The sequence below is a fragment of the Sminthopsis crassicaudata genome, chromosome 4 (genome assembly GCF_048593235.1).
Source record: "Sminthopsis crassicaudata isolate SCR6 chromosome 4, ASM4859323v1, whole genome shotgun sequence".
Lineage (NCBI taxonomy): Eukaryota > Metazoa > Chordata > Mammalia > Dasyuromorphia > Dasyuridae > Sminthopsis > Sminthopsis crassicaudata.
Genome location: NC_133620.1, coordinates 292,946,134 through 292,972,902, shown reverse-complemented (window position 1 = coordinate 292,972,902; position 26,769 = coordinate 292,946,134). Strand labels below are relative to the sequence as shown.

At 35.7% G+C, this 26,769-nt stretch overlaps 1 long non-coding RNA gene across 1 annotated transcript; it reads right to left on the bottom strand.

Annotated features, from left to right (window-relative positions):
• Positions 1–19,228: 19,228 nt before the first annotated feature.
• Positions 19,229–21,345, bottom strand: LOC141541284 (uncharacterized). The gene is made up of 3 exons (XR_012481728.1): positions 20,990–21,345; positions 20,497–20,572; positions 19,229–19,946 (listed from the first exon to the last, which is right to left on the bottom strand). It is a non-coding gene; the product is annotated as an uncharacterized LOC141541284 (long non-coding RNA).
• Positions 21,346–26,769: the final 5,424 nt, after the last annotated feature.

Below are 26,769 nucleotides of genomic sequence, written 5' to 3'. Positions count from 1 at the left end.
AATAGAAATTTTAAATTCTCATTCAATTGAGGAATCCTGATCTGCTCTGTTCCAGCCCCCACCTGATCTGATCTGCTCAGGCTGTCCCAGCTCTCACCAATATACCCAATATAACAGCCTTTCTCAACCAAGGTCTTTGGAGATGGACTAAGCAATTGGCCAGGACCATTCTGTTCACTGAGAAAGCATTGTCTCAGTGCCAAAACTCCATTTTCCATAGATCTGCCACTATAGAAGTCAGTCTCTTGGGAAACTGATTTCTATCCAACAATAAACTTTCATTTTGCAAATAATAATTCGGGAATGAGTGAATTCTTTCCCTCCTAAACCTGGGGCCGATTTAAAGGGCATTATTAACAACTCTCTTATTTCCACTAACCTCTTGACCACCAGGAATTGAGATCATTCAAACTGCATCAATGTGATAAATGATGTGATTTGAAGACCAAAATTATTGTGAGTGATGTAGACACCAGATGATGATAGGCACCAAAAGTTGGGGTTCAGTCATGAGGAGAATTCAGAATGTCCAGTCTTTTTGGCAAAATGTGGATTTATTTAAGGAAGAGATTACAGACAAAATGAAGGCATGGGGAGAAGAAAAGGGGAAAAATACCACGAAGCAGAGTGCTATGGCAGGCTGACTCAAAGGAGGGCAGTAGCCCTCCTGATTTTATAAGGAAAATTGACTGGAATTTCTGACAGGGCATGGCAAGGTGAGACTGCTCCAGAACTCTACAGAGGATGGGTCTCAGGAGTTGATATAATTTGGATTTCAGACTGGACAACCACCCTAGAGTGTACGACTATGGAGTTAAACTAATTTCTATCAGAGCCTTCTCCCTGTCTGACTCCAGGGATCAGTTCCTCTGCTAAACACCTACTTCTTAAGGAAGTCAAATCAGTACTTCCAATGCAACTGGAAAGAATGTGCTTTTCTATTTATGGCTCTATTCATAATCCCTTTGCCTGTCCTAAGACCCTTTTCCCTGAAGGGCACTCTCCTTCACTGTGATGTAGTCACTAGTACACTTAAAAGTTCTTTGAGGGCAGGGACTGTCTCATGTTTATATTTGGACAGTACCTGTCATGATGGGTACAGCTTCTAGGAGGACTATAGCAGTAATTGTTAGAAGTGCTATAGTTGCCAGATAACATGGTTTCTGAGACAACTGGTGAGATGCATACCAGACTACTATTTCAACCCCACCTCTAAGTCATAAAATTCAATATTGAGATACATACCAAACCACTCCTCAGTTCTACTTCTAAGTCATAAAATTAGCATGTAAGTAACAAGAAAAATTGGATCTTTCTGTCTTTTCCCACAAATTTATCTTCTTGATCCTGGTTCTTTGCTAAATCCTTTTGAAATGTAGCCCACTTCAATTGGTATTACAATTATAATAAACTTTGCCCCTTCACTTGGAGATGGGTTCAAGCCTGCAAATTCTTTTGAGATACTTCACAATCTGCAACTTCAATCTTCTGGAGTCTCATTTTGAACCTCAAAATTTGGTGGCTCTTACAGGGAGAGTCTGGTGTCCCCAGCTTCATCCCCTCCCTGTCAAGGTAATCCCCTCATTCTTTTCTCCCTCAATTCTATAGCTGGGACACACCAAGAAATTGAAAGACTTGCCTAGGTCATCTTCAGCTCCATGCTCAGCAAATTTTTCTTAACTAGAGACACCCAGAATTGGAAATTCTTGCAAGTTTTGGCAAAGTTCCTAGGGAACTTTTGCCACTTTTTCACCTTCTCTGGGACTCTGGAGGAGGAGGCAATGTGGCTTTTGGCAAAGAACTAATCTTTGCCACTTTTTTTCACAACAGAAGAGAAATTTTATGGCTTTTAGTAAAATAGGACAGTTCTCTTCCATGTCATTTTTTTTTCTATGTCTATATGCAGAATGTCTGTCATGATTCTTCTGTAAGCTGCATTTTGTTACCTGGAAAGATTTTAAATGCAGCCAGCAGGACCCCAGTTCTGGCCAAGCTGGGAGCTTCAAAAATTAAGTTAGCTAATTAAAATTATAAATCTGCTAAAATAACATCTTAGCCTATTCAAAGGGTTTTGATAATGATGATTAAGGAGTTTGGCAATTCATCATTTTGAGACTGCAAGAAAAAAATTCCTGATAATTGGGGGATAATTCTAGGAGTTTACCCCATGCTGGAAGAAATGGGGACGGGGGGGGGGGGGGAGAAAAAACAAATGGGGCAAAGAGCAACTTTTTGCTAACTCTTCCTTGACTCCTATCTTGTACAGAGTCTCCTTCTGCTCCATTGGGAAAGTACTCCAGAAGGTATTAAGGGGCCCTATCCACAACTCTAATCACTTAGCATGTTTTACTACCTGGAATCCTGAATGTATTTTAGTGGTGAGAATTACTAACAATATTGATATAGCCCATGTACCTCTCTTAGTCCCACTCATCTCAGAGCAGATTAAGAAAAGAGAATGCTGAAGAATTGTGGGGAAACTCAAATTCGGCCTCACCTGTAGAAATGCTGGAAGCAGTAACAGCCATGGGGACCTCACACAACCTTGCCCAAATACCTCCTCAACCCAGCTTCAAGGAGTGGGGATGGAGTGTGGGTCAGGCACTAGGGTCAGCTTCCCTGAGCCCTGGCATCTGAAACTACCATCAAAGGGAGATCCTGGCACTAGTCACCTCAGCCTATCTTTCAGCAGGTGCTGTCCAGCAACTGCCTGGGAAGAATCTGGGTGCCCCTAGCAGTGCCAAGCATGGCAGTGTGAGGTGAGAAAGACAGTCAGCCTCTGCATTTGGTAAACTCACCATTCTCTGCTTAAGGTGCAGATATGTTTTAGCTGTGTGATTTCTGGCAAATTATTTTATCTCTTCCCAGTTTTCTGATTTGTAAAGAAAATTAAAAATTGTTGTGAATATCATATTATTGCAAAAATGCTTAGCATAAAATATGATATATGAATGTTAACTGCTTTACTAGATATAGTTGCTTCATATTTGATAATGTTACATGGGGTTTCAGATAAATGATTTTTGTGTTTGTGTGTGTGTGTGTGTGTGTGTGTGTGTGTGTGTGTGTGTGTGTGTGTAAAGTAATTTGGGAGCAAATTCAACTAAATTAAGTCAGACTCCCAGGACTACAAGGATAGTGCAGAGAGGAAAGAATCTCTCATCTCTCTTTCTTCCCCATCCCCCTTCCCTCCTTCTGTGACTGCAGTAAGGATACAGGGATGAAGGAGTAAGATGCAGAGAAAGAAAATATACTCAGTTCAGTGAGATTTGTTATTTGAAATATGATAGTAAAAGCACTTTTAAAGGAGTTCTAATTAAAACCCACTAAAGGAATTTGTGAGTTGTAATTTATTTGCACTGACAATGTTAACATCATAGAATCCAGCTGCAGTGAAAATCAAGAGTGTGGGTACCTGAGGCCAGGTGAAAAGTCTGCTTTGCAGTCTTCATTTTGTTCATCTGACTGCCAGCTTAATACATCTTTTAGGCTAGTGTAACAATGTTACTAGCTAGCTTCAGTTTACATCATTATCCCTCCAGGGTTAATGTACATTCTATACTTTGATACCCACTCCAACCTTCAATACCAATATACTTATCAACCCAAAACTGTAAATAGCCTAGTTGTGATGCCCATGAACATCAACAGAATTATGAATAGTTGCAATCTTTGATCATTACTAAGGCACTTATTGAAACAGAGCAGTAAATAACAGAAATTGTCATACTAATGTATTTACCTCAAGTATATCCTTAATTCATTTTAAGGGGTAATTAGTATACTTAAAAATGCCTTGTTCTTATTGCATGCATTCTCCATCAAGATTCCTGATTTTTACCCAATAGGTTTTTATAATTATTCGGGAAATGGCAAGCCAACATGGGCATGGACTTTCTAGTCCACTATATCTGTTAGGGATGGTGAGCCAATATGGGCAGACCCACTAGCCTTCTACATTAATAGAAGATTTAAGGGTCTGGGAACTTTAAGAAAGCAAAAGCAGTTGGCTGTTTGTTAAGGGCCAGAACTGTGGAAAGGTATACTAGAATCAAAGACAGCAGGGTGCTTATGGTTAAGCACCTACTCAGTGTGATTAATGGAATGATGGTTCTTTAGTTAATCATTCTAGTTGACATATAGTGTGATATGGTGATATAATGGCTGCAGTTGGCACATGCTCAGTTGCTGTAGTGATGTAATCATACTGAGGTATTTAAGGTCTGAAGATGACTGGGAACTGAAAGTCTCAGCCACAGACACAAAGAAGACTCCGGACTCCATCTTTGACCATCCTCGTGGTGAGCCTCTGCCAACAAGCAGCCTGCTTTTGAATTATGAATTTTGAGTCAGAATTCTGAGGACCTTGTTAATAAAAATTGGTCCTTAATCCTTTCCTGACTCTGGAACATTTCATTAAAATTTAGGGAATCTCATATACAAAAGTTAAGTCAGTAACTTTTAAAGTGGTTTGTATGTTAAAATTGGAAACTTTGCTGTAAATGATATGAGACTATTTATTTTTACAGTAGATTCTTTCTATCTGAATTTTATGAATTGTCTTGTTTTCTCCCTAAAACAAAAGGGAAACTTATTCAAGGGAAAACTGAAACCCTCCCTGAGAATTTCCAAAGATACAACAGCTTTGGGATCAACTAAACAGCTAAAAGAAGATGGAAAGTTTTTTTTTTTAGCCTTGTTAACCCTGTTTTGTAAATGTAATTTAGGGAACTATGCATTATTTCCATCTTTGCTAGAAAATTAAGAGGAAGTTACAGCTAAGACTATTTGGCTATTAGGAAACTTTTAAAATTGTTACTAAGTTATTTGAAGTTATTGTCATCATGTTAAACCTAAAATTGGTAATTACTGTGTGTGGAATAAAGAGGGATAAAGTGGAAAGCCTTATTAGTTTACTTTCAAGTACGAGGGTATGTAGCACCTTTTTTTTTTTTTTTAGAATTTTTTTTAATAATATTATCCCTTGTATTCATTTTTCCAAATTATCCCCCCTCCCTCTACTCCCTCCCCCCGATGACAGGCAATCCCATACATTTTACATGTGTTACAATATAACCTAGATACAATATATGTGTGTAAATACCATTTTCTTGTTGCACATTAAGTATTAGATTCCGAAGGTATAAGTAACCTGGGTAGATAGACAGTAGTGCTAACAATTTACATTCACTTCCCAGTGTTCCTTCTCTGGGTGTAGTTGTTTCTGTCCATCATTGATCAACTGGAAGTGAGTTGGATCTTCTTTATGTTGAAGATATCCAATTTCATCAGAATACATCTTCATACAACATTGAAGTGTACAGAGATATTCTGGTTCTGCTCATTTCACTCAGCATCAGTTGATGTAAGTCTCTCCAGGCCTCTCTGTATTCCTCCTGCTGGTCATTTCTTACAGAGCAATAATATTCCATAACCTTCATATACCATAATTTACCCAACCATTCTCTAATTGATGGACATCTATTCATCTTCCAGTTTCTACAAAAAGAGCTGCCACAAGCATTTTGGCACATATATGTCCCTTTCCGCTCTTTAGTATTTTTTTGGGATATAAGCCCAGTAGAAGTACTGCTGGGTCAAAGGGTATGCACAGTTTGATAACTTTGGGGGCATAATTCCAAATTGCTCTCCAGAATGGCCAGATTCCTTCACAACTCCACCAACAATTTATCAGTGTCCCAGTTTTCCCACATCCCTCCAATATTCATCATTATTTGTTCCTGTCATCTTAGCCAATCTGACAGGTATGTAGTGGTATCTCAGAGTTGTCTTAATTTGCATTTCTCTGATCAGTAGTGATTTGGAACACTCTTTCATATGAGTGGATATAGTTTCAATTTCATCATCTGAGAATTATCTGTTCATATCCTTTGACCATTTATCAATTGGAGAATGGTTTGATTTCTTATAGATTAGGGTCAGTTCTCTATATATTTTGGAAATGAGACCTTTGTCAGAACCTTTAACTTTAAAAATATTTTCCCAATTTGTTACTTCCCTTCTAATCTTGTTTGCATTAGTATTGTTTGTACAGAAACTTTTTAGTTTGATGTAATCAAAATCTTCTATTTTGTGATCAATAATGATCTCTAGTTCTCCTCTGGTCATAAATTCCTTCCTCCTCCACAGGTCTGAGAGGTAGACTATTTTCTGTTTCTCTAATCTATTTATGATCTCATTCTATACCTAAATCATGGACCCATTTTGATCTTATCTTGATATATAGTGTTAAGTGTGGATCCATATCTAGTTTCTGCCGGTATGTAGCACCTTTTCCCCTCTTCACAGAATAGGGGAGAAGTATCAAACAGCATAGTCCATGAAATCCAAATTAGTTGGGGTGGGCAACAGAAAACTCAGCCTGTTCTCTGGGGGGTTGTCAATTTTCCTTAATTTATAAACTTGCCAGTTTTCTTGAAAACATCAGGGTATAAGCAAGGTTGTCAGCCCTGAGAAATGAGCCTGTTTAGGTTGTATAGTTCCTAAATAAATCATGTATTTAATAAGAATTAATAAGCTTGTTTAATGATTGGTCCTTGCACCATGAAGAAGGAAGGAAAACATGTAAAAATATCATGTGTGTGTGTGAGTCCTGGTAAACTTTTATCTAGCCCCAAGTTATGATATGTAGAATTTTCTATTAGAGTTAAATCTCTTGGGACTGTAATTCATATATTTTTTGAGTTTTCAATTTGAATATGATTGTCTGATGGATCATTAAGTCAGTAACCCACCATTCCAGAGAAATGCCACAAGTTACTTAAAGGGATGCCTTCCTGAATTGTCACAGGCAATTGTTTTATCTGGGCAAGAATTGGAAGAACACTCTTAGTTTCTGGCTAAGGTGGGATCCTTCTGACTGAGTTTCCCAATTCTGTTTCTTTGTTTCCCACCTGATTATTCCTGAATCTGGCTATGAGTTGGAATTGTTACTGCATGATTGGTTGTTTAATAAACTAAGGATGCTTTCCCCTGTCATGTAAGTGCTATCAGACACTTTGATGCTATTATAATCACACTCCTGCTTTTTCCTCTTATAGCAAATTTCTATAACCAGACAGTCAGTAGAAACCATGAGCACAATATAAATATGTAGATAATAACTTGATCTACAGCCCAATCTGAGAGGCTTCTCTGGCTGTAGCCATAAAACTCCTTAACTTTCTGGCCCCCCAGGGCTATCAAGTTTCTTTGTCTAAGAACTGACATTACCTGTCAGTCTGTTAAGTATTTGGGCCATGAATTAATTTCCAATTCCCTTTCACTCACAGAGAGGAAGCAAACAATCTTATCACTCCCTGAACCTGCTTCAAAGAAATAACTTCATACTTTCCTGGGCATGACTAGATTTTGTAGAAACTTGGTGTGTTTAAGGTGACCTTCCTCCCTTAGAGTAGTGGCTACCTAATTCTAATTAAGAAAGCCTTCAAGCCCACCCTAGGCCAACCATTGGAGGTTCTAACTCCCCACCAGGTTCAGAGCATTTTTTTAAGTTAAAGGTCATAAGTAACCTAATAGTAGGAGGCTTGCAAGGTATTAGACTCTCCTGTAGACATTCCCAATTTGACACTTTGGGTGTGCCACACTCTCAGCCCTGCCACCCTGCTCTCTGACAGCTCTCAATTGGGTATCATTCACAATTGTGAGGAAGCTTTAGATTCTACTCCCAGTTGGCCTAACTTGAGGGATATTCCTCTCACAACCTAGACAATGAATGCTTTATTAATGGGTCCAATTTTCTTGAAAACAGGAAAAGGATAGCAGGTTATTCTGAAGTAAGTCTCAATAGCATCTTGGAGGCTAAACCACTCTCCTTTGAAAACTCTAGTCAGAAGGCCAAACTCATCGCCCTCATCAGAGCTTTAGGGAAGAGGGAAAGACCCCTTAATCCCTTGTGGAAAATCCTGAATGGACTATTAAACCCCTCTCCTGAAACCCATCCAGTGTAGGGATACATACCCAGGGAGGATTGGCAGATAAGATTTTACATATATGCCCCCTTGCAGGGACTTTTGGTTTTGTTGACACCTTTACTAATAAGTTTTCCCTTTTGAGACTGAAAAGACTTCATTTTGGCCTTCCAGCTAGCTCTTTACAGAGGCACATTGGCCCAGCCTTCACTTCTCAAATAACCCAGCTGTGACTCTCTACCTAATGTTTAACACTTTTAAACATTATGGTGCTTGCACCCTAGGTCACCTGAGCACTAAAATCTTCATTCTGGATGGGGTCTCTAGTAACCTCCATACTAACTCCACTTTTGTTTTTTGGAGGTTTTTTTGCTCAGTTTTGGTTCCTGCATTTTTAATCTACTTATGAGAGTTGTTTCTTCCAGACTCCAAGACATGAGCTTTCATCCACTTGATAACCTGAATATCATATGCTGCTAATTGATTCTAATACTCAGCACCCCAGGATCCTGCTGCTGCAGTCTTGAAGTCACGTGCCTCCCCTTCTCAGTCTGGACCCCACTAGGCAGGGCCAACTCCATATCCCTTATCAGCCTGTGAAGTAGTTCCAGAAGATGTGATCTTTGACCGTTTGTCCTAAATGAATTTGGATTTTAAACTGCTTGAGAGGGGAATGATGATACCAAGCTTCTAGGAGAAATATAAGGCCTCCGGACCAATCTGTCAAGGATCCTAAAGTCTCCTGGCCTTAGGAATACTACAGTATAGTACCATAAACATTGCTGACTGCCAGATAACAATCTGTTGATCAGTGGTAATATGGTTTCTGAGAAAATGATGAGGTGCTTACCAAACTACTACTTCAACCCCACCTCTAAATCATAAAATTCAATATTGAGGGCCATACGAGACTGTTGTTGTCCTGCTTTCTAGAGCCTACTATACTTTCTAGAGGCTCTATGCTGGGGTGATTAAAATATACCAACTTAATGGAGGAGTAATGAGGCAAGACTCCCGAGTATGGTGAAAATATAGCATCCATTTATTCCAAGTTTTTACCCCCCTTATATATCCTCATACCCTTATATAACCAAAGCAACACTGTGCATGCACTAGGTATATACTGTGAAAGTAGGACCACATAAACAACTTGCTATTGTATGTAGATTACCACCTAGTATCACTCTGTTTCAATCACAACACAGGTTGTCACCACCCCCTGACTTCTCAGGAAGCAGAGTCCTTAGGGGAAATGGGGAGCCAAACCAGACATTATTAGCGGGTTCCCTCTGGGCTGAAAAGTTTTATACCTTACCCAGTGTTTTCCCACCGACTGTGACCCTCTACACTTCTCAGTTCTACCTCTAAGTGATAAAATTAAGAATATAATGACATGAAGAATTCTTCTTGCTCCTAGTTCTTTGCTAAATCCTTTTGAAATTTAGTCCACTTCAATTGGTATTACAATTAAGATAAACTTTGTCCCCTTTGACTAGGAGAGAGGGTCAAACCCGCAAGTTCTTTTGAGACACCTCGAAACACTGGTCTGCAATCAGCTTTTGGGAGCTCCTTTTGAACCTTAATGAGGCTCTATATTGGGTGACTACTAAAATGTATGGAATCATTAACTGCTCTGGCTATGAAGGAGATACTCATCTGCTTTTATCAATTTTAGGTTCAGCTCTGTAGTAATAAGATACCTAAAGTGCTATTCTTATTCTTTCTTTAAATGCTTAACTGATTTTTTTTTAATGATCGATGAACATCACTGTCTCTTCCCAATAATTATCCTCCACCTCACTCTTGAATAGATGCTTCCCTTTACACCAGAGGTTTTTAACTTGCTTTGTAGCATATACCTCTTTAGTGGTCAGTGAAGCCTTTGCAGAATGTTTACTGCCTACATTCATGACTGAAAAGATTGCTACATTTCAGCTAGAAGTTAGCGAAAATGAAGGTTCATCAACAGTAGGCTGGTCATGAAACAAAGAAAAATAAAAATAGCATTCAATCCTCTTCTTTCTACTGTGGCAGTGATTGATGGTAGTGGGAAAATAAACAGAAGATGCTAAAAAAAAACACACAGTGTGCAGGTGATGTGTTGGAAATTCAGCACACCAAATGATGAGATTGAAGAGAGCAATTAGCACCAAATATTGGACATTGGCACCAACAATGAAGTGAAGAATTCACAATGGCCATTCTCTTTGCCAAAAAGGACCTTTATTTAGAAGAGGTTACAGCCAAAATGAAGAAAAACAAAGAAATAAAATAGGCACCAGGAGAGGTAAACATGCAATAGATTTGAGACCTATAACAATTAACAATAGAAAAAACAAATTCCCTATTGGAACTCACAATTAACCAAGAGAAAGGAAATACTTCATGAAGTGGGAATATGCTATGAATTGGCAGACTAAATTCACAGAGGAGTTTACCACCTTAAAAGAGTATGTTACCTATAAAAAGAAGACAGACCATGAGGCATGGTGGGGGCTGAAAAGAAAGGCACCATTGAGGAATGGGGGAGGGGTGAGAAGAATGACACCAAAGCAGAATGTCATAGTGGGCTAACCTAAAAGGATTCAGCAAAGATGGTGTGGGCCACAGACAGATTTATAGGGAAAACAATATAGGGGTTTGACATGACTTGACTTTCTGATTAGCTACAGTAAAGTGAAGATTACCCATAACCTCCATAGGAGATGAGACTCTAAAGCTTAGCTGATCCTCATCTGTTATCCTTCCCTGCTTGCTGCTCAAGAAGTAATTTTATCAGTACTTCAGACTTTCTTTGACAACTCCATCTAGTATTGCAGATAAATGGAAGAAAGTAACTTCCTGATCATTAAAATGGGGGTGGTCTGGTAAGATTAGCTTAAAGAACCCAAACCATTCTACTAGAATTCCTTTCTTTCTTTGAGGATTAGCTCAGGCACAACCTGTTCTGAGAAGTCTTCCCATTAACCTCCTCCTTAAAGCAAACTTGTTGCTATTGAGCTATATGACTCTCCATATTTCCATGTGGTGTGGTCTTGGCAAAGACACTGGAGTGGTTTGCCATTATCTTCTTCAGCTCATTTTACAGATGAGGAACTGAGGCAAACTGTGTTAAGAGACTGTCATTCTTCAAATAGTCATGCTGTGACTGTCTTTTTTTCATAAACAATTCTTAGATTGTTTCTCCTGGATCTATTTTTCAAGTCAGTTGTTTTTCCAATGAGGTATTTTATATTTTCTTCTATTTTTTCTTTTCTTTCTTTTTTTTTTTTTTTTTTTTTTTTTTGGTTTTGTTTGACTGATTCTTGATGTCTCGTTGAGTCACTTTCATTTGTTCAATTCCAATTTTTAGTGAATTATTTTCTTCAATTAGTTTTTTTTATTCCCTTTTGCATTTGGCCAATTGAACTTTTAAATGAGTTGTTTTGTTCATTAGATTCTTTTTTTCCATTTCATCAATTCTACTTTTTTGGGAGTTGTTCTATTTCCATTTCACTAATTCTGTCTGTTTTCTTTTTCCATTTTGCCAAATCTATTTTTAAGGAGTGATTTTTTTAAGACAGTTTCTCTTCCTTTCCCAAAGTTCTCATTTTCTTTCCCCACTTTTCCTCTACCTCTCTTTTAAGATACTCTTTGAATTCATCCAAGATAGCCTTTTGAGATGGAGAGCAACTCATCAGCCTTTGAAGCTTCATCTAGATTTTGCCATTAGTGTCCTCAGAATTTGAGGTCTGTTTTTCCCTGTCTCTATAATAGCTACCCATGATCAAGGGTTTTTGTTTTGCATTTTTGCTCATTTTTAAAAGTTGAGGTCTGCTCTTAGGGCAAAGGGTAGATTGTCCCAAGCTTCCTCTTCAGGCAACAGTGGCTTCATGCTTCCCAGGGACAGTGCTGCCAACTTCCTTCCTGTTTTGGGTGGATGAAAAACAAAAAAATTGAAGAAAATGTAAAATACTTCACTGAAAAAACAACTGACCTGAAAAATAGATCCAGGAGAGACAATCTAAGAATTATTGGACTACCTGGAAACCATGATGAAAAAAAGAGCCTAGACATCATTTTTCAGGAAATCATCAAGGAAAACTGCCCTGATGTCCTAAAAACCAGAGGATAAAACAGTCATTGAAAGAATTCACCGATAACCTCCTGAAAGAAACCCCAAAAGGAAAATTCCAAGGAACATCATAGCTAAATTTCAGAATTATCAAATCAAGGAGAAAATATTGCAAGCAGCCAGAAACTTCAGCTGAAAGTTTAAAAAATCATAATAATTCAAATTCCTCAAGAAGAAGTTTAAGTGCAAGAAGAGACAGCAAAACCACACGAAGGAATCTCAACCTTGCTCTCTCAGACTGTAAGTCAACCATAAATTAAATAAGAAAGAATTTAAGGAAGTAAATAAATAGAATTCTAGAAAAGTTAGGTATTGCTAGACCTTTGGAGAAAACTGAATGGAGACAAAAAGGATTATGCTTTTTTTCTCAGCAGTACATGAAGCCTAAATAAAAACAGAACATGTATTAGGTCATAAATATCTCAAAATCAAATGCAAAGGGGCAAAAATAAATGCATTTTTTCAGATCATGATGCAATAAAAATTACATGCAATAAAAGCCCAGGCGAAAATTAACCAAAAATGAATTGGAAACTAAATAATTTGATCCTAAAGAATGAATGGGTGAAACAACAAATCATAGACACAATCAATAATTTCATCCAAGAAAATAACAATAATGAGACAACATAGCAAAATTTATGGAATACAGTCAAAGCAGTAGGGGAAATTTTATATCTCTAAATGCTTACTTGCATAAAATAGAGAAAAAGAAGAAGAATGAATTGGGGATGCAACCAAAAAAGCTAGAAAAAGAAATTTTAAATGCCCAATTAAATACCAAATTTGAAATTCTGAAAATAAAAGGAGAGAATAATAAAAATTGAAAGTAAGAAAATATTGAATTAATAAACAAAACTAAAGAGTTGGTTTTATTTTTTAAAAAAACCATAAAACTTTAATTAAATTGATTAGAAAAAGGAAAGAAGAAACTCAAATTGTTAGTATCAAAAATGAAGAGAACTCCACCAATGAAAAGGAAATTAGAGCAATAATTAAAAATTATTTTGCCAAACTATATGTCAAAAAATATTTACAAAAATATAGATTGTCCAATTTATAGAAGAGGAAATAAATTACGTAAACAGTCCCATTTCAGAAAAAGAAATTGAACAAGTTATTAATCAACTCCCTAAGAAAAAATCACTGGGGCTAGATGGATTTACATGTGAATTCTACCAAACATTTAAAGAAAAATTAATTCCAGTACTGTGCAAACTATTTGGAAAAATAGGTAAAGGAGTCCTACCCCAAATTCCTCTTATGACACAGATATGGTGCTGATACCTAAGCCAGGTAGGGTCAAAATGGAGAAAGAAAATTATAGACCAAATTCCCCAATGAATACTGATGCAAAAATTTTAAATAAAATATTTAGCAAAGAGATTACAGCAAATTATCCCCAGAATAATACACTGTGACCAAGTAGAATTTATACCAGAAACCAGGGCTGGTTCAAGATTAGGACAATTATTGACACAATTGGCTATATTAATAACCAAATTAACAAAAATTATGTGATTATCTCAATAAATGCCAAAAAAGCATTTGATAAAATCCAACACCCATTCCTATCAAAAACACTAGAGAGAATAGGAATAAATGCGAGTTTTCCTTAAAATAATTGGTAGCATCTATTTAAAACCATCAGCAAACATTGTATGTAATGGGGAACATTCCCGGTAAGATCAGGGGTAAAACAAATTGCCCACTATTCACCATTACAATTCAATATTGTATTAGAAATGTTAGCTTTGACAATAAGAGAAGAAAAAGAGATTAAAGGAATTAGAATAGGTAATGAAAAAAACAAATTATCATTCTTTGCAGATGATATGATGGTATATACTTAATAAGTATACACTTAGAGAATCCTATAGAATTAACTGAAAAACTACTAGAAACAATTCACAACTCTATCAAAGTTGTAGGATATAAAATAAATCCTCATAAATCATCAGCATTTTAATATATTATCAACAAAGTCCAACAGCAAGAGATACAAAGAGAAATTCCATTTAAGATACCAGTAGATAATAGAAAATATTTGGGAATCAACCTGAACTATATGACCACAATTACAAAACACTTTCCACACAAATAAAGTCATATCTAATCTCTTGGAAAAATATCAAGTGCTCATGGGTAAACTGAGCTAATATATTAAAAATGGCAATACCACCTCAATTAATGTACTTATTCAATGCCAATCAAATTCCCAAGAAATTATCCTAGAGAAAATAACAAAGTGCTGAAGAATTTCAAGGGAATTATAAAAAAAAATCTAAATGAAGGTGGTCTAGCTGTACCAGACCTAAAAAATTGACTACTGTCAATCAGTGGAATAGGTTAGGTTCACAATGTCTATATATGTCTATAAAGTCTATATATAGTCTATATAGTCAATGACTATAGTAATCTAGTGTTTTACAAAGCCAAAAGATCCCAGCTTTTGGGATAAGAACTCACTATTTGACAAAAACTACTAGGAAAATTGGAAATTAGTAACACCCTATATCCAAGATAAGATCATAATGGACTCACAATTTAGACTGGTATTATAAGTGGTATTATAAGAAATTCGAAGAACAAAAAATAGTCTACCTCTCAGATTTGTTGGGAAGGAAGGAATTTGTGGGCAAAGAAAAACTGAAGTACATTACTGAATGCAAAAATAGATAAGTTTTGATTATATTAAATTTAAAAGCTTTTGTATCAACAAAACCAATGCAGACAAGATTAAAAGGGAAGCAATAAACCTGGGGGGGAATTTTGCATTCAAGGGTTCTGATAAAGGGTTCATTTCTAAAATATACAATTGACTCAAATTTATAAGAATTCAACCTATTCTCCCATTGGTAATGGTGAAAGGATATGAACAGATAATTTTCAGATGAAGAGATTAAAACCATTTTTACTCATATGAAAAAGTGCTCAAAATCACTATTGATCTGAGAAATGCACATTAAGACAATTGTGAGGTACATCTCTCAGATTGGCTAAGGATGACAAGAAAAGTAATGACCAATGCTTGAGGAGATATTGAAAACTGGGACACATACATTGTTGGTGAAATTGTGAACTGATTCAACCATTCTGAAGAGTAATTTGGAAGTATGTCCAAAGGACTATCAAACTGTACACATTCTTTGATTCAGTTGTGTCTGCACTGGGCCTGTATCCCAAAAGGATTATAAAGGAAGGAAAGGGACCTACATGTGCAAAAATGTTTGTGGCAGCCCTTTTTCTAGTGGCAAGAAACCATCAGTTAGAGAATGGCTAAATAAGTTATGGTATATGAATGTTAAGGGATATTATTGTTCTATAAGAAATTATCTCAGCAGGATAATTTCAGAGACCTAAAGAGACTTACATGAACTGATGCTAAGTGAAGTGAGCATAACTAGGAGATCATTATACACAGCAACAGCAAGATTATACAATGATCAATTCTGATGGATTCTATTCAACAATGCAATGATTCAGGCCAATTCCAATGGTCTTGTGATGAAGAGAGCCATTTGCAGTCCAGAGAGAGGACTGTGGGGAGTGAGTGTGGATCACAACATAGTATTTACACTATTTTTTTTTTGTTGTTTGCTTGATTTTTGTTTTCTTTCTCATTTTTTCCTTTTTGATCTGATTTTTCTTCTGGAGCATGATAATTGTGGAAATGTGTATAGAAGAATTACACATGTTTACCATATATATATATATATATATATATATATATATATATATATATATATATATATATATATATGTACATATATGTATATATATGTGTGTATATATATATATGTGTATATATATATGTGTGTATATATATATATATATATATATATATATGAGTGGAGGGAAAGGAGGGGGAAAAATTGGAATACAAGGTTTTGCAATGGTGAATATTGAAAATTATCCATGCATATGTTTTGAAAATTTTAAAAGAAAAAAGTGGGAAGGAGGAAGGGGAAGCAAAAGGTGGGAGAAGATGGGAAGGTCCATGAGTGGGAGGAAGTTAAGTAACAGCAAGGGTTAGCAAGGATAAGAAAAAAGAGATAGACACAAACACTGCAAGGATCAGGAGTAAAATCTATTAGAAAAAAAAAGTAGGATTAGTCAATCTTAAATCAAAGTCAAATCTTAAAGATTCAGTCAAGAGAGAAGTCTACATTATGTCAGTGATACTAATATTGTTTTAGATAAATGTTTACAGATGGGTAAATGCATGTGTGTATATATATATATATATATATTTGTATATGTATATGTATGTATGTATAGATATATTTATATGTATGTATAGGTATATGTATATGTGTGTGTAAATGTATCTGTGCTTAACTGTGCCTGCTTAGGGGAGGTTGGGGGCATAAAAGGCGTGGAAAAAAATAAAGTTTAAAAACTATGCAGCAGAGAACAAAAGCACAACCTACAAGGAAGCAAAGAAAAGATGGACACTCATGAGTATAATTTCTTCTATTAATATATATGCTTTCTTGAAATGGAATTTTATTATCATATATTTTGAATCCTCCCTGATATTCTGCTGGGTACATGACAATGTTCTGTTTTGTTTTATTTTGTATTTTTCTGGGTTTTTTTTACTTATTTTATATTTAGTATAATAAACAAAATTTTTTAAAATTAAAAAAGATATATACAGGTTAATCTGGTATTTTTTAAATAATAACTTTTTATTTTCAAAATATATGCAAAGAAGGGCAACTAGATGATGCAGTGGATAGAGCACTACCCAGAAGTCAGGAAGACCTGCGTTCAAATCTGGTCTCAGACACTTAATACTTCCTAGCTGTGTGACCTTAGGCAAGTCACTTAACCCCAATTGCCTCAGAAATAAGAAAAAAAAATCACTCAAAATATAGCAAAGATAATTTTTAACATTCACCCTTGCAAAATCTTGTGTTCCAAATTTTTCTCCCTCCTTTCCCTCCACACCCCCCTATCCCCTATACAGCAAGAAATCCAAATATATGTTAAACATATGTAATTCTTCTATCCATATTCCTATATTTATCATGCTGCATAAGAAAAATCAGATCAAAAAGGGGAAAAATTAGAAAAAAAATAAAAGTAAGTACACAACAAAAGAAGGTGCAAATACTATGTTGAGATCCACATGCAAATCCCACAGTCCTCTTTCTAGATGCCTATGGCTCTCTCCATCACAAGTCTATTAGAATTGGCCTGAATCATCTCATTGTTGGTATCTTAAATGAACTAAATAACCAAATTAAAACATATGAAAACCAAAGGAGATAAAGCAAGAAACCTAGTTTTTAAAATGACCATTAAAAAGGCTAAATTATTATTAAATTAATTTGTTTTAAGAGAGAACAGCAAAATTACTAGTCATAGTCAATAAGCATTTATTATGTACCCACAGGCACTGTGCAAACCCTGTGGATACAATGAAATGCTTATAAGACAGTCCCTGCCCGTAAGGGTTACACAAGGAAAATTAAAAATGATATCTAAGGAAAAGGAAATAAAATTATTGATAATTTATGTAAAAGTACAACAAATTAGCAGATTATTCACTGTTTCCAGGAAGTCACTATATAAACTATTTTATTTAATATGGTAACCTTGCCATACTAGACTCTTTATTTGGTAAATAACATGTTTTAGGAGAAGAATTTTTGGTATCAAATATTGTACATATGTTCCAATGATGGAATTATGGAATGACCTTAGCTGACAAGCTAAATCCTAAAAATTATTTAGGACCCAAAAAGAGTTTGTTAGTTACAAGGAAAAAGATACCATGAGGCATGGTGGGGAGATGAAAGACATCATGAGACACTTGGAGGTCAGGGGGGAGAGGAAAGACATCACAAGGCAGAAATCCATGTCAGACTGACTCAAAAGGGATTTAGCAAAGATAGCATAAGTTGTAGACAGATTTATAGGAAAAATTTAATCGCAAAGATTTGATATAACCTGGGATTTCTGGCTGGACACAGCAAGGTAGACACAAGCAACCTCCTCAGAAGTTAGAACTATAAGATTAAACTGATCCCCAACAGTGCCCTTCCATGATTGCCTCAGGGAATAATTTTATAGTTTTCCTAATTATCCTGCCTCAGTTTCCCTGAATTGTTTTGTCTCAGTCTTAAATTATTCTGCCTCAATCCCCCTGGTTGCAACCCCCCTTCTCTGCTCATTAGAACTGAAATAATTAGGGCTGTGGAGATCTGACATTCCAGAAGATAAGGCTCCAGAATGTCGTATCTCAGCTACCTAATTGGCATTGTCTAAATCTAAGTTTCAGACTTCCTGGCTCTAGTTGGACACCTCCTAAGTCCTCCCAATTTGTTAGAATTTATGGTCCTATATCCCCAACCTGTCAGACCCAGATTGATGGTCCCTGTCTGGAGATTCCTGCTCACCAGAGTTTGTACTCTAACCCCCCTGCGTTTATCTATCTACCTGAGCTTAGAGATAGATAGATAGATAGATAGATAGATAGATAGATAGATAGATAGATAGATAGATAGATAATTGAGATCATTCACTGTTGGATGCTTGAGACATCAGCCCTGGAGGGCAACATGCCCCAGCACAATCTCTCTCTGAAATAAAATGTTAAAAACTCTCTGATCTCTATTTTTCCTCAGTTTCTCCAGCATTACACCTCAGGACCTCATCATAACTATAGAACAATTTTCAAATAACAATAAAAATAGATTTGATGAGGTGAGGGGGAGAGATCCCCTCTGGTGCAAGTGCAGTTCCTATGTGAAAGAATTCTCAAACTCGAAATCTGTGTGGCAAAAGAAGATTTTTATTGTTCACTAAGAAGGAAGCTTTCTTAGCAGTCAAAACTCCTGATTAAGAATTTGGCAGAGATGAATTAGCAAAATCATGACTATATGAGATAAGTCTTAGCCTAGGGCTGGGAGCTGTCTGGGCTAATCAGTAGAGGACTATCAGACAGAGATCTCCAATTGAATGAAATCACTTAACTGGGAATTTGCAGGCTTTTCCCAGCATCTGGGAACTCCCCCAAAAGGGTACAGTTTCTGGGCCCCCCAAAGATCTCAGTTTATGTCAGATTCATCTATGAAAGAGATTATAACCTGTGTCACAAAAATAATAAAATTTTAATAATGCTTCATTTTTTCTAAGTGACTCCTCAAAAGTGAAGGAACAGTCAAAAATGTTCTATGAATTTGTTTAATTTTTCTCACATCCTTTTTCTCTGATGATTCTTCCATAAGGATATCCACTTCAATTGGACTTGAATCTTGAGGCTGGAGAAGTGGATAAGCAGTGCTCCATTCAAATATTTTATGGTTCTTCTTCTTCATATGCTTTTGAAATGGTGGAGGATGACTTGGGATTCTTACAGAAAGTCTTTCCTTGGTCCTTTCCTCATTGAATTCTCTACCTCTAATCATTCGTTCTAGATGTTCTTTCATTTGCTGCTTCTGATCCCACTCTCTTATATGCTTTCTCAAGGATGGGGTCTTCTGGATGTCATTCTTTTTATTTCCAGGTAATAGAATTAGGGGAAAATGTGTTTTGCTTGGAGTTTGGGGCAATGATTTACATTTTATATCTTTACTATATCTGGCCTGTTCTGCTCTGTGTATATGACTCTTTATATGTTTTAACTCTCTCTTTGGTACTAAATAGTCCCATTCTTTAGTTTTTGAGTTTTTCTGGCTTTTTGGTATTGTTACTGGCTCTATTTGGGGCTTCTTAAATTCATTCTGTTCTTCCATCATTTCCATTATTCTTGTATAGTAGTAATTCTCTGCTTTAGCAAGTCGGTAATCAAAAGACATAGCCTTTTCTTTAGAAAGTGTTTCATGTTCCTCTTTATGTTTTTGAGCTAACAGATTTCTTGCTGCTGGAGTATGTAAACCACCTAAACTCTGTCAAAATGAAGTGAGAATTTTTGGTGGTTTTTTGTTTGTTTTTTGTTTTGTTTTGGTTTTTTACATTTTTCTATACAGTTATACACAAGCAAAACAGTAAAGGCTGTCTCAAAGAAAAGACATTGGGCTGGTTTTCTCTACATTTGGTAAAAAAAAAAAAAATAGCAGTTAGGTTTGGTCTACTTTCACTGCCAGGTTTATATAGCTGAAACTATTTTTTTTTATTTCAACCCAATATTTTGACCTCAATTCAAATTCTGTCTTAAAACACTTAACTAGCATTGACTGTGATCTTGGACAAGTCACTTTAACTTCTGCCTTAACCTAGAAAATGAGGATGATATAGCCTACCATCCCAGAGGGAGGATCATGAGGATCAAATGAGATAATATTTATAAAGCACTCTGCAAACATTTAAGTGCTATATAAATATTAATTTTTGTTTTACAATCTGCAAAATTAGTTGGGAAATTTTGCTAGCACAGAAATTTGCTAATTAAAAATACCATAGCTCTCCTATTACATAGTGCTATGCTAGTTAACTTACCACAATTTTTTTTTCTAGTGGGGATTGCTGACCTATGGCAATACGAGGGTCTTGGGTACTTTTTGCCCAGGACAATCTAAATGATGAAGAAGACAATAGTATTAAAACTTAGGAAACTTTCTAAAACTCAGATAATAAATTCTATCACAAAGTTGATCACATTCAATACCAAGAAATCAAATACTTATAATTGTTATTAAGAGTATTTTTCAACCAAGGGTTTTTCCCCTACACACTAATACTAATTATATATGTATATGTATAATAGAGATATTATATATAAAGAGATAATATATATGTATATATATATATGTATGTGTGTGTGTATACATAAAAACACACACATACATACACACATAGAAAAAAGAGAAAACCAATGTAGAAATACTGCCTTTTTTGAGATGGAGAATAAGTAAAATTTTACCACCACTATCCCTCCTTCCCCACCTCTGATTACTTCTGAAATAGAACAACAATCCAAAATTGTGCTTACTTCTCTTGAGGACTAAGCTTTACCCATTCTGAGTCTGGCAATATGTTGCTAGATTCTGGTAGTCCATTAGGCCATATTTCCACACTAGATCCATCACTCTTAGATATTTCTTTCTTTTCTGATGCAGTTTTAGTCTCTGGATATTTCAGTTCTTGCTCTTTTTGAAGCCTCTTGGCCAGTACCCTCTGAGCCTCAATTTGCAAATACAACATCTTTGTACTCCGAATCTTCTTCGTCCCAATCTATTTTCTAAAGTTTTAGTTACAAACCTCTCAATTTCCTAATCTTGCTTTCAATCATTTCTCCAGTACTCTAGTCCATAATACTCTGAATTATTTGCTGACATCTCATAGGATGAGAAATTCCTGTTAACATAGGTTTATTTATAGAGCAGGTTGAATGGCAACAAGAGAAGGTCACAAACATTGCTCTATGTCATCACCAGCTTAGTCTGGGATTATGTGAGTGCATGTTTAATACTTAAATAATTTAAATATGCCAAAATTGATATTTCTACTAGACATTTCCCATAGTAATGGAGCCACAACCCTAGTTCAAGTGATTACCTATTCTTCTTACCTGTTCTACTGCAATATAGTCTTCTAATTAGACTACATGCTTCAAGTCTGTCTCTATTCTAATCCATCCTTGACAGTGATTTTTCTAAAATGTAAGTTTGACAATGTCACCCATCCTGCCCCTTCCCCAATTCAATGAACATCAATAGTTTTCCATGACCTCAAGCATCAAATATAAGCTTAATTTGGCATTTAAAATCCTTCATAACCCGGCCTCTACCTAGCTTTCCAGATATGATACAATCATTACCTATAAGAGTGCTTTCTCTCTGACAATATGGGTTGTTATTTTTCCTTGAAAGAGAACAAAGGTGATCCCAAGAACTTGATGGAGGCTGGAGACATTCAAGCTGTGCTTCCCTTGCAGTAGCTTCTGCTATATGTGTTATAATGATGTGGTTTCCCAGTTATCCACCTATGTAAAATGAGGGGCCTTTCAGATTTGATGCATGTCCTAAAACTTGTGACTGTAGAATCACTACATTCTGCCCTGGTGACCAGACAAATTTTCACACAGAGATGAAGGGGTATTTGATCTATAGAAGCTAAAATGCCAGAATATCCTTGTTGAATATTTCTTCTATGATATAGCTAAATAAAGATCTTGTTAACTGATATTTTAATGAATTATGACTACTTCATTTCATTCCATCATGAGTTAGATCTAACACACTTCTTATACATTACTCCCCTCTACAACCTAGCTTATTTGTAATTCCTCGCATATTTAAGTTTTATCTCCCATCTGTTCAACTTTGTAGTGCCTGCCCTCCATGACCTTCATCTTAATGTCTCTTAATGACTTAGTGCCACCTTCTGCAGGAGGCCTTTCTTGGTCCCTTCACAGTTACTAGTACCTTCCCCCTAAATACTTCTCTTTCTAAGTGTATATATTGTCTCTCTCTTTAGAACATAAGCTCCTTGAGATCATAGACCATTTTTTGCATGTTCTTTGTACCCCTATGCTTAGCATGTGTCTGACATTTAATAACTGCTTACATGTTACATAAGCATTGCTGTTGTTTGATCATTTTTTCAGTCATGACTCTTTGTGACCTCATTTGGGATTTTCTTGGCAAAGATAAATAGTTTGCCATTTCCTTCTCCAGCTCATTTAACAGATAAGAAAAATGAGGCAAACAATTAAATGTCTTAAGGCCAGATTTGAACTCAGGAAGTTGAGTCTTCCTGATTTCAAGCCTAGTACCTCAGTACTTACTGTACCATCTAAGCCATTCCTTATATAATCATTAGGTAATTATTATTACATTTACATGGGCAGCATCAATCTTGTAGGTCCTTGGAGTTAACTTAGGAAGTAGGGAATTGTTACAATGTGAGATTCCATGAAAAGTTGGATACTACTGAAAAGTGACTAAACAACAAAATTTACACTTATAAAAACAAATTTATTTAATAAATGCTTGTTAATGGATCAATGGATTTGGTAAAGCCAGACTGAGTTCCACTAATACTGCACATAACCCAAGTTAGAATATCATAGATACTGTTCACTAAATCCTTAGTTAACCACAGAAACTTTCAAGAATAATGCTATCCATGGGGCAGCTAAGTGGTGCAATGGATAGAGCACCAGCCTTGAAGTCAGGAGGACCTGAGTTCAAATTTCACATCAGACATTTAACATTTTCTATTGTGTGACCTTGGACAAATCACTTAACCCCAATTGCCTCAGGCAAAAAAAAGAAAAGAAAAGAAAAGAATAATGCTAACCAAGAACTGGAAAATGAGTAGATGCCCATCAATTGGGGAATGGCTAAATAAGTTAATGGAATATTATTGTTCTATAAAAAATGATGAACAAGCTGATTTTAGAAAGGCCTGGAAAGATTTACATGAACTAATGTTGAGTGAAATAAGCAGAACCAAGAATACATTGTATACAATAACAGCAAGAATGTGCTATGATCCAACTATGAAAAACTTAGTTCTTCTCAATGACTCAGTGATTCAAAGCAATCCCAATAGACTTTGGATAGAAAATACCATCTGCATCTAGAAAAAGAACTAAGAAGACTGAATGTAAATCTGCACATGCTATGTTCACTTTTTTTTTCTCTTTTTTTAATCTCTCCCATTGTTTTTCCCTTTTTGCTCTGATTTTCTCTCCCAATATTATTGATAAAGCAATGTGTTAAATAAATATATATATAACAAAAAACTCTTAAGAAAAATCAACCAACATATTCATCACATGGCCAATGTATTCTTCATTGTGTACAAATTGTCCAACATTCTCCCAACTTAGAAGAGATAAATTTTATTTTTGATCTTCTGAAGCCAAAATAAATCCTGACAGTGGTCTGAAAACCTCTAGTGTTTAACTTTATTGCAATCATCATATTTGTTCCCTTTTCTTCACTTTCTTTTCTTTGGAACAGTTTGAAAAAAAACCTTCCCATGTTTCTCAGGAATTGATATATTTTTCATTTCTTAGTTTATATATATGAATTTATTTGGCCTTCTCCTCCAACTGATGCACATCACTTATTTACAATACTTTTATTCTCACAAAGAATGCTGCTATAAATATTTCTGATTGATTTGTGTGGAATACATGCTCAGTCCTATTTACCACTGGATCAAAAAAAAATTAATAAAAATTTTACACACACACACACACACACACACACACACACACACACACACACACAAAGAGTATACCTAAATCACCTCTCCTTCTCAATTTCTAATGAAAAGGAGTACCATATTTTCCCATAGAAATCCTCCTTACTTGTTTGTTATTTTCTCTATGAAAATTAAGGTTTGACAAAACTAATGCAGACAAGATTAAACGAGAAGCAATAAACTGGGAAAACATTTTTACATTCAAGGGTTCTGATAAAGGCCACATTTCTAAAATATATAGAAAATCGGCTCAAATTTATAAGAATTTAAGCCATTCTCCAATTGATAAGTGGTCAAAGGATATGAACAGGCAGTTTTCAGATGAAGAAATTGAAACCCTTTCTAGTCACATGAAAAAGTGCTCTAACTCATTATTGATCTAAGAAATGCAAATTAAGCCAATTCTGAGATACTACTACATACCTCTCAGATTGGCAAGATGACAAGAGAAGATAATGACAAATGTTTGAGGGGATGTGGGAAAACTAGGACACTGATACATTGTTGGTGGAATTATAAAGTAATCCGACCATTCTGGAGAGTAATTATGCCTCTCTGTGGAGAGAGAACTATGCCCAAAGAGTTATCAAACTGTGGTTACCCTTTAATACAACAAGTTTTGCTTATATCCCAAAGAGATATTACAGAAGGGAAAGGGACCCACATGTACAAAAATGTTTGTGGCAGCCCTTTTTGTAGTGTCAAGTAACTAAAAACTGAGTGGATGTGGGAAATGAATTTAAACTGTTATTTTTACCTTCTGAATCCAATTCTTCCTGTGCAACAAAAAATTCGGTTCTACACACATATATTGTATCTAGAATATACTGTAATATATTTAACATGTATAAGACTGCCTGCCATCTGGGGGAGGGGGTTGGGGGAGGAAGGAAAAAAATCTGAATAGAAGTAAGTGCAAGGGATAATGTTGTAAAAAATTACCCATGCATATGTACTGTCAAAAAAATGTTATAATTATAAAATAAAATTAAAATTAAAAAAAAACTGAGTGGATGCCCATTGGTTGGAGAATGGCTGAATAAGTTATGGCATAGAATATTATGGAATATTATTGCTCTGTAAGAAATGACCAGCAGGATGATTTCAGAGAGGTCTGGAGAGACTTACAGGAACTGATGCTGAGTGAAATGAGCAGAACCAGATCATTATACATTGCAACAGCAAGATTATACAATGATCAATTCTGATGGATATGGCTCTCTTCAACAATGAGATGATTCAGACCACTTCCAGTGATCTTGTGATGGAAGAGAGGACTGTGGGAATTGTATGGTTTACAACATAGCATTTTCACTCTTTTTGTTATTTGCTTGCATTTTTTTCTCATTTTTTTCCAGTTTGATTTGATTTTTCTTGTGCAGCAAGATAATTGTATAAATAACGTATGCATATATTGGATTTAAAATATATTTCTACCACATTTTAAAAAAAAAAGAAAATGAAGGCTTTGAGATGGGAGAAGAGATGAGTTCTGATAGATTAGAACTCTGATGAGTTCTAATAACTAGGTTCTGATCTGCTACTCTTAACAGAGTGAGTAATCTGAGATTGTCAGGGAGCCTCCTGGGAGACCAAGGAATAACAAGTTAAAGTCATCAACAAAGGTCTGGTAAAATGTGAATTACATCCTATCTAGTCCAACCAATTAAGGCATTGCTTCCATTTATCCAGTTTGCCCCTATATGTTCACCCCTTCCATCTACATTTTCTCAGTGAGGAAAAAACAAGTTCAGGACAAGCAAGTTCCATCTCTTTCAAACTTTCTCTTTCTGGAAAGCATCACTGATCTGGAACCTTCTAGATTCTCAATTTCTCTTGTTACTCAACCAAAATGAATCAGTTTGTAGAGACCAATTTATTATCAAATCTAACGACTTCATCTAACGTCCCTCAACCTTTTTGATCTCTTTTCATTTCTGTCTTTTCTCTTTTTTTTTATTTTATTTATAAATTTTTTGACAGTATATATGCATGAGTAATTTTTTTTATAACATTATCCCTTGTATTCATTTTTCCAGATTTTCCCCTCTCTCCCTCTACTCCCTCCCCCCCATGACAGGTAATCCCATACACTTTACATGTGTTATAGTATAACCTAGATACAATATATGTGTGTAAATACCATTTTCTTGTTGCACATTAAGTATTGGATTCTGAAGGTGTAAGTAACCTGAGTAGATAGACAATAGTGCTAACAATTTACATTCACTTCCCAGTGTTCCTTCTCTGGGTGTAGTTATTTCTGTCCATCATTGATCAACTAGAAGTGAGTTGGATTTATGTTGAAGATATCCACTTCCATCAGAATATATCTTCATACAGCATTGAAGTGTACAGCGATCTCCTGGTTCTGCTCGTTTCACTCAGCATCAGTTGATGTAAGTCTCTCCAAGCCTCTCTGCATTCCTCCTGTTGGTCATTTCTTACAGAACAATAATATTCCATTACGTTCATATACCACAATTTACCCAACCATTCTCCAATTGATAGACATCCATTCATCTTCCAGTTTCTGGCCACTACAAAAAGAGC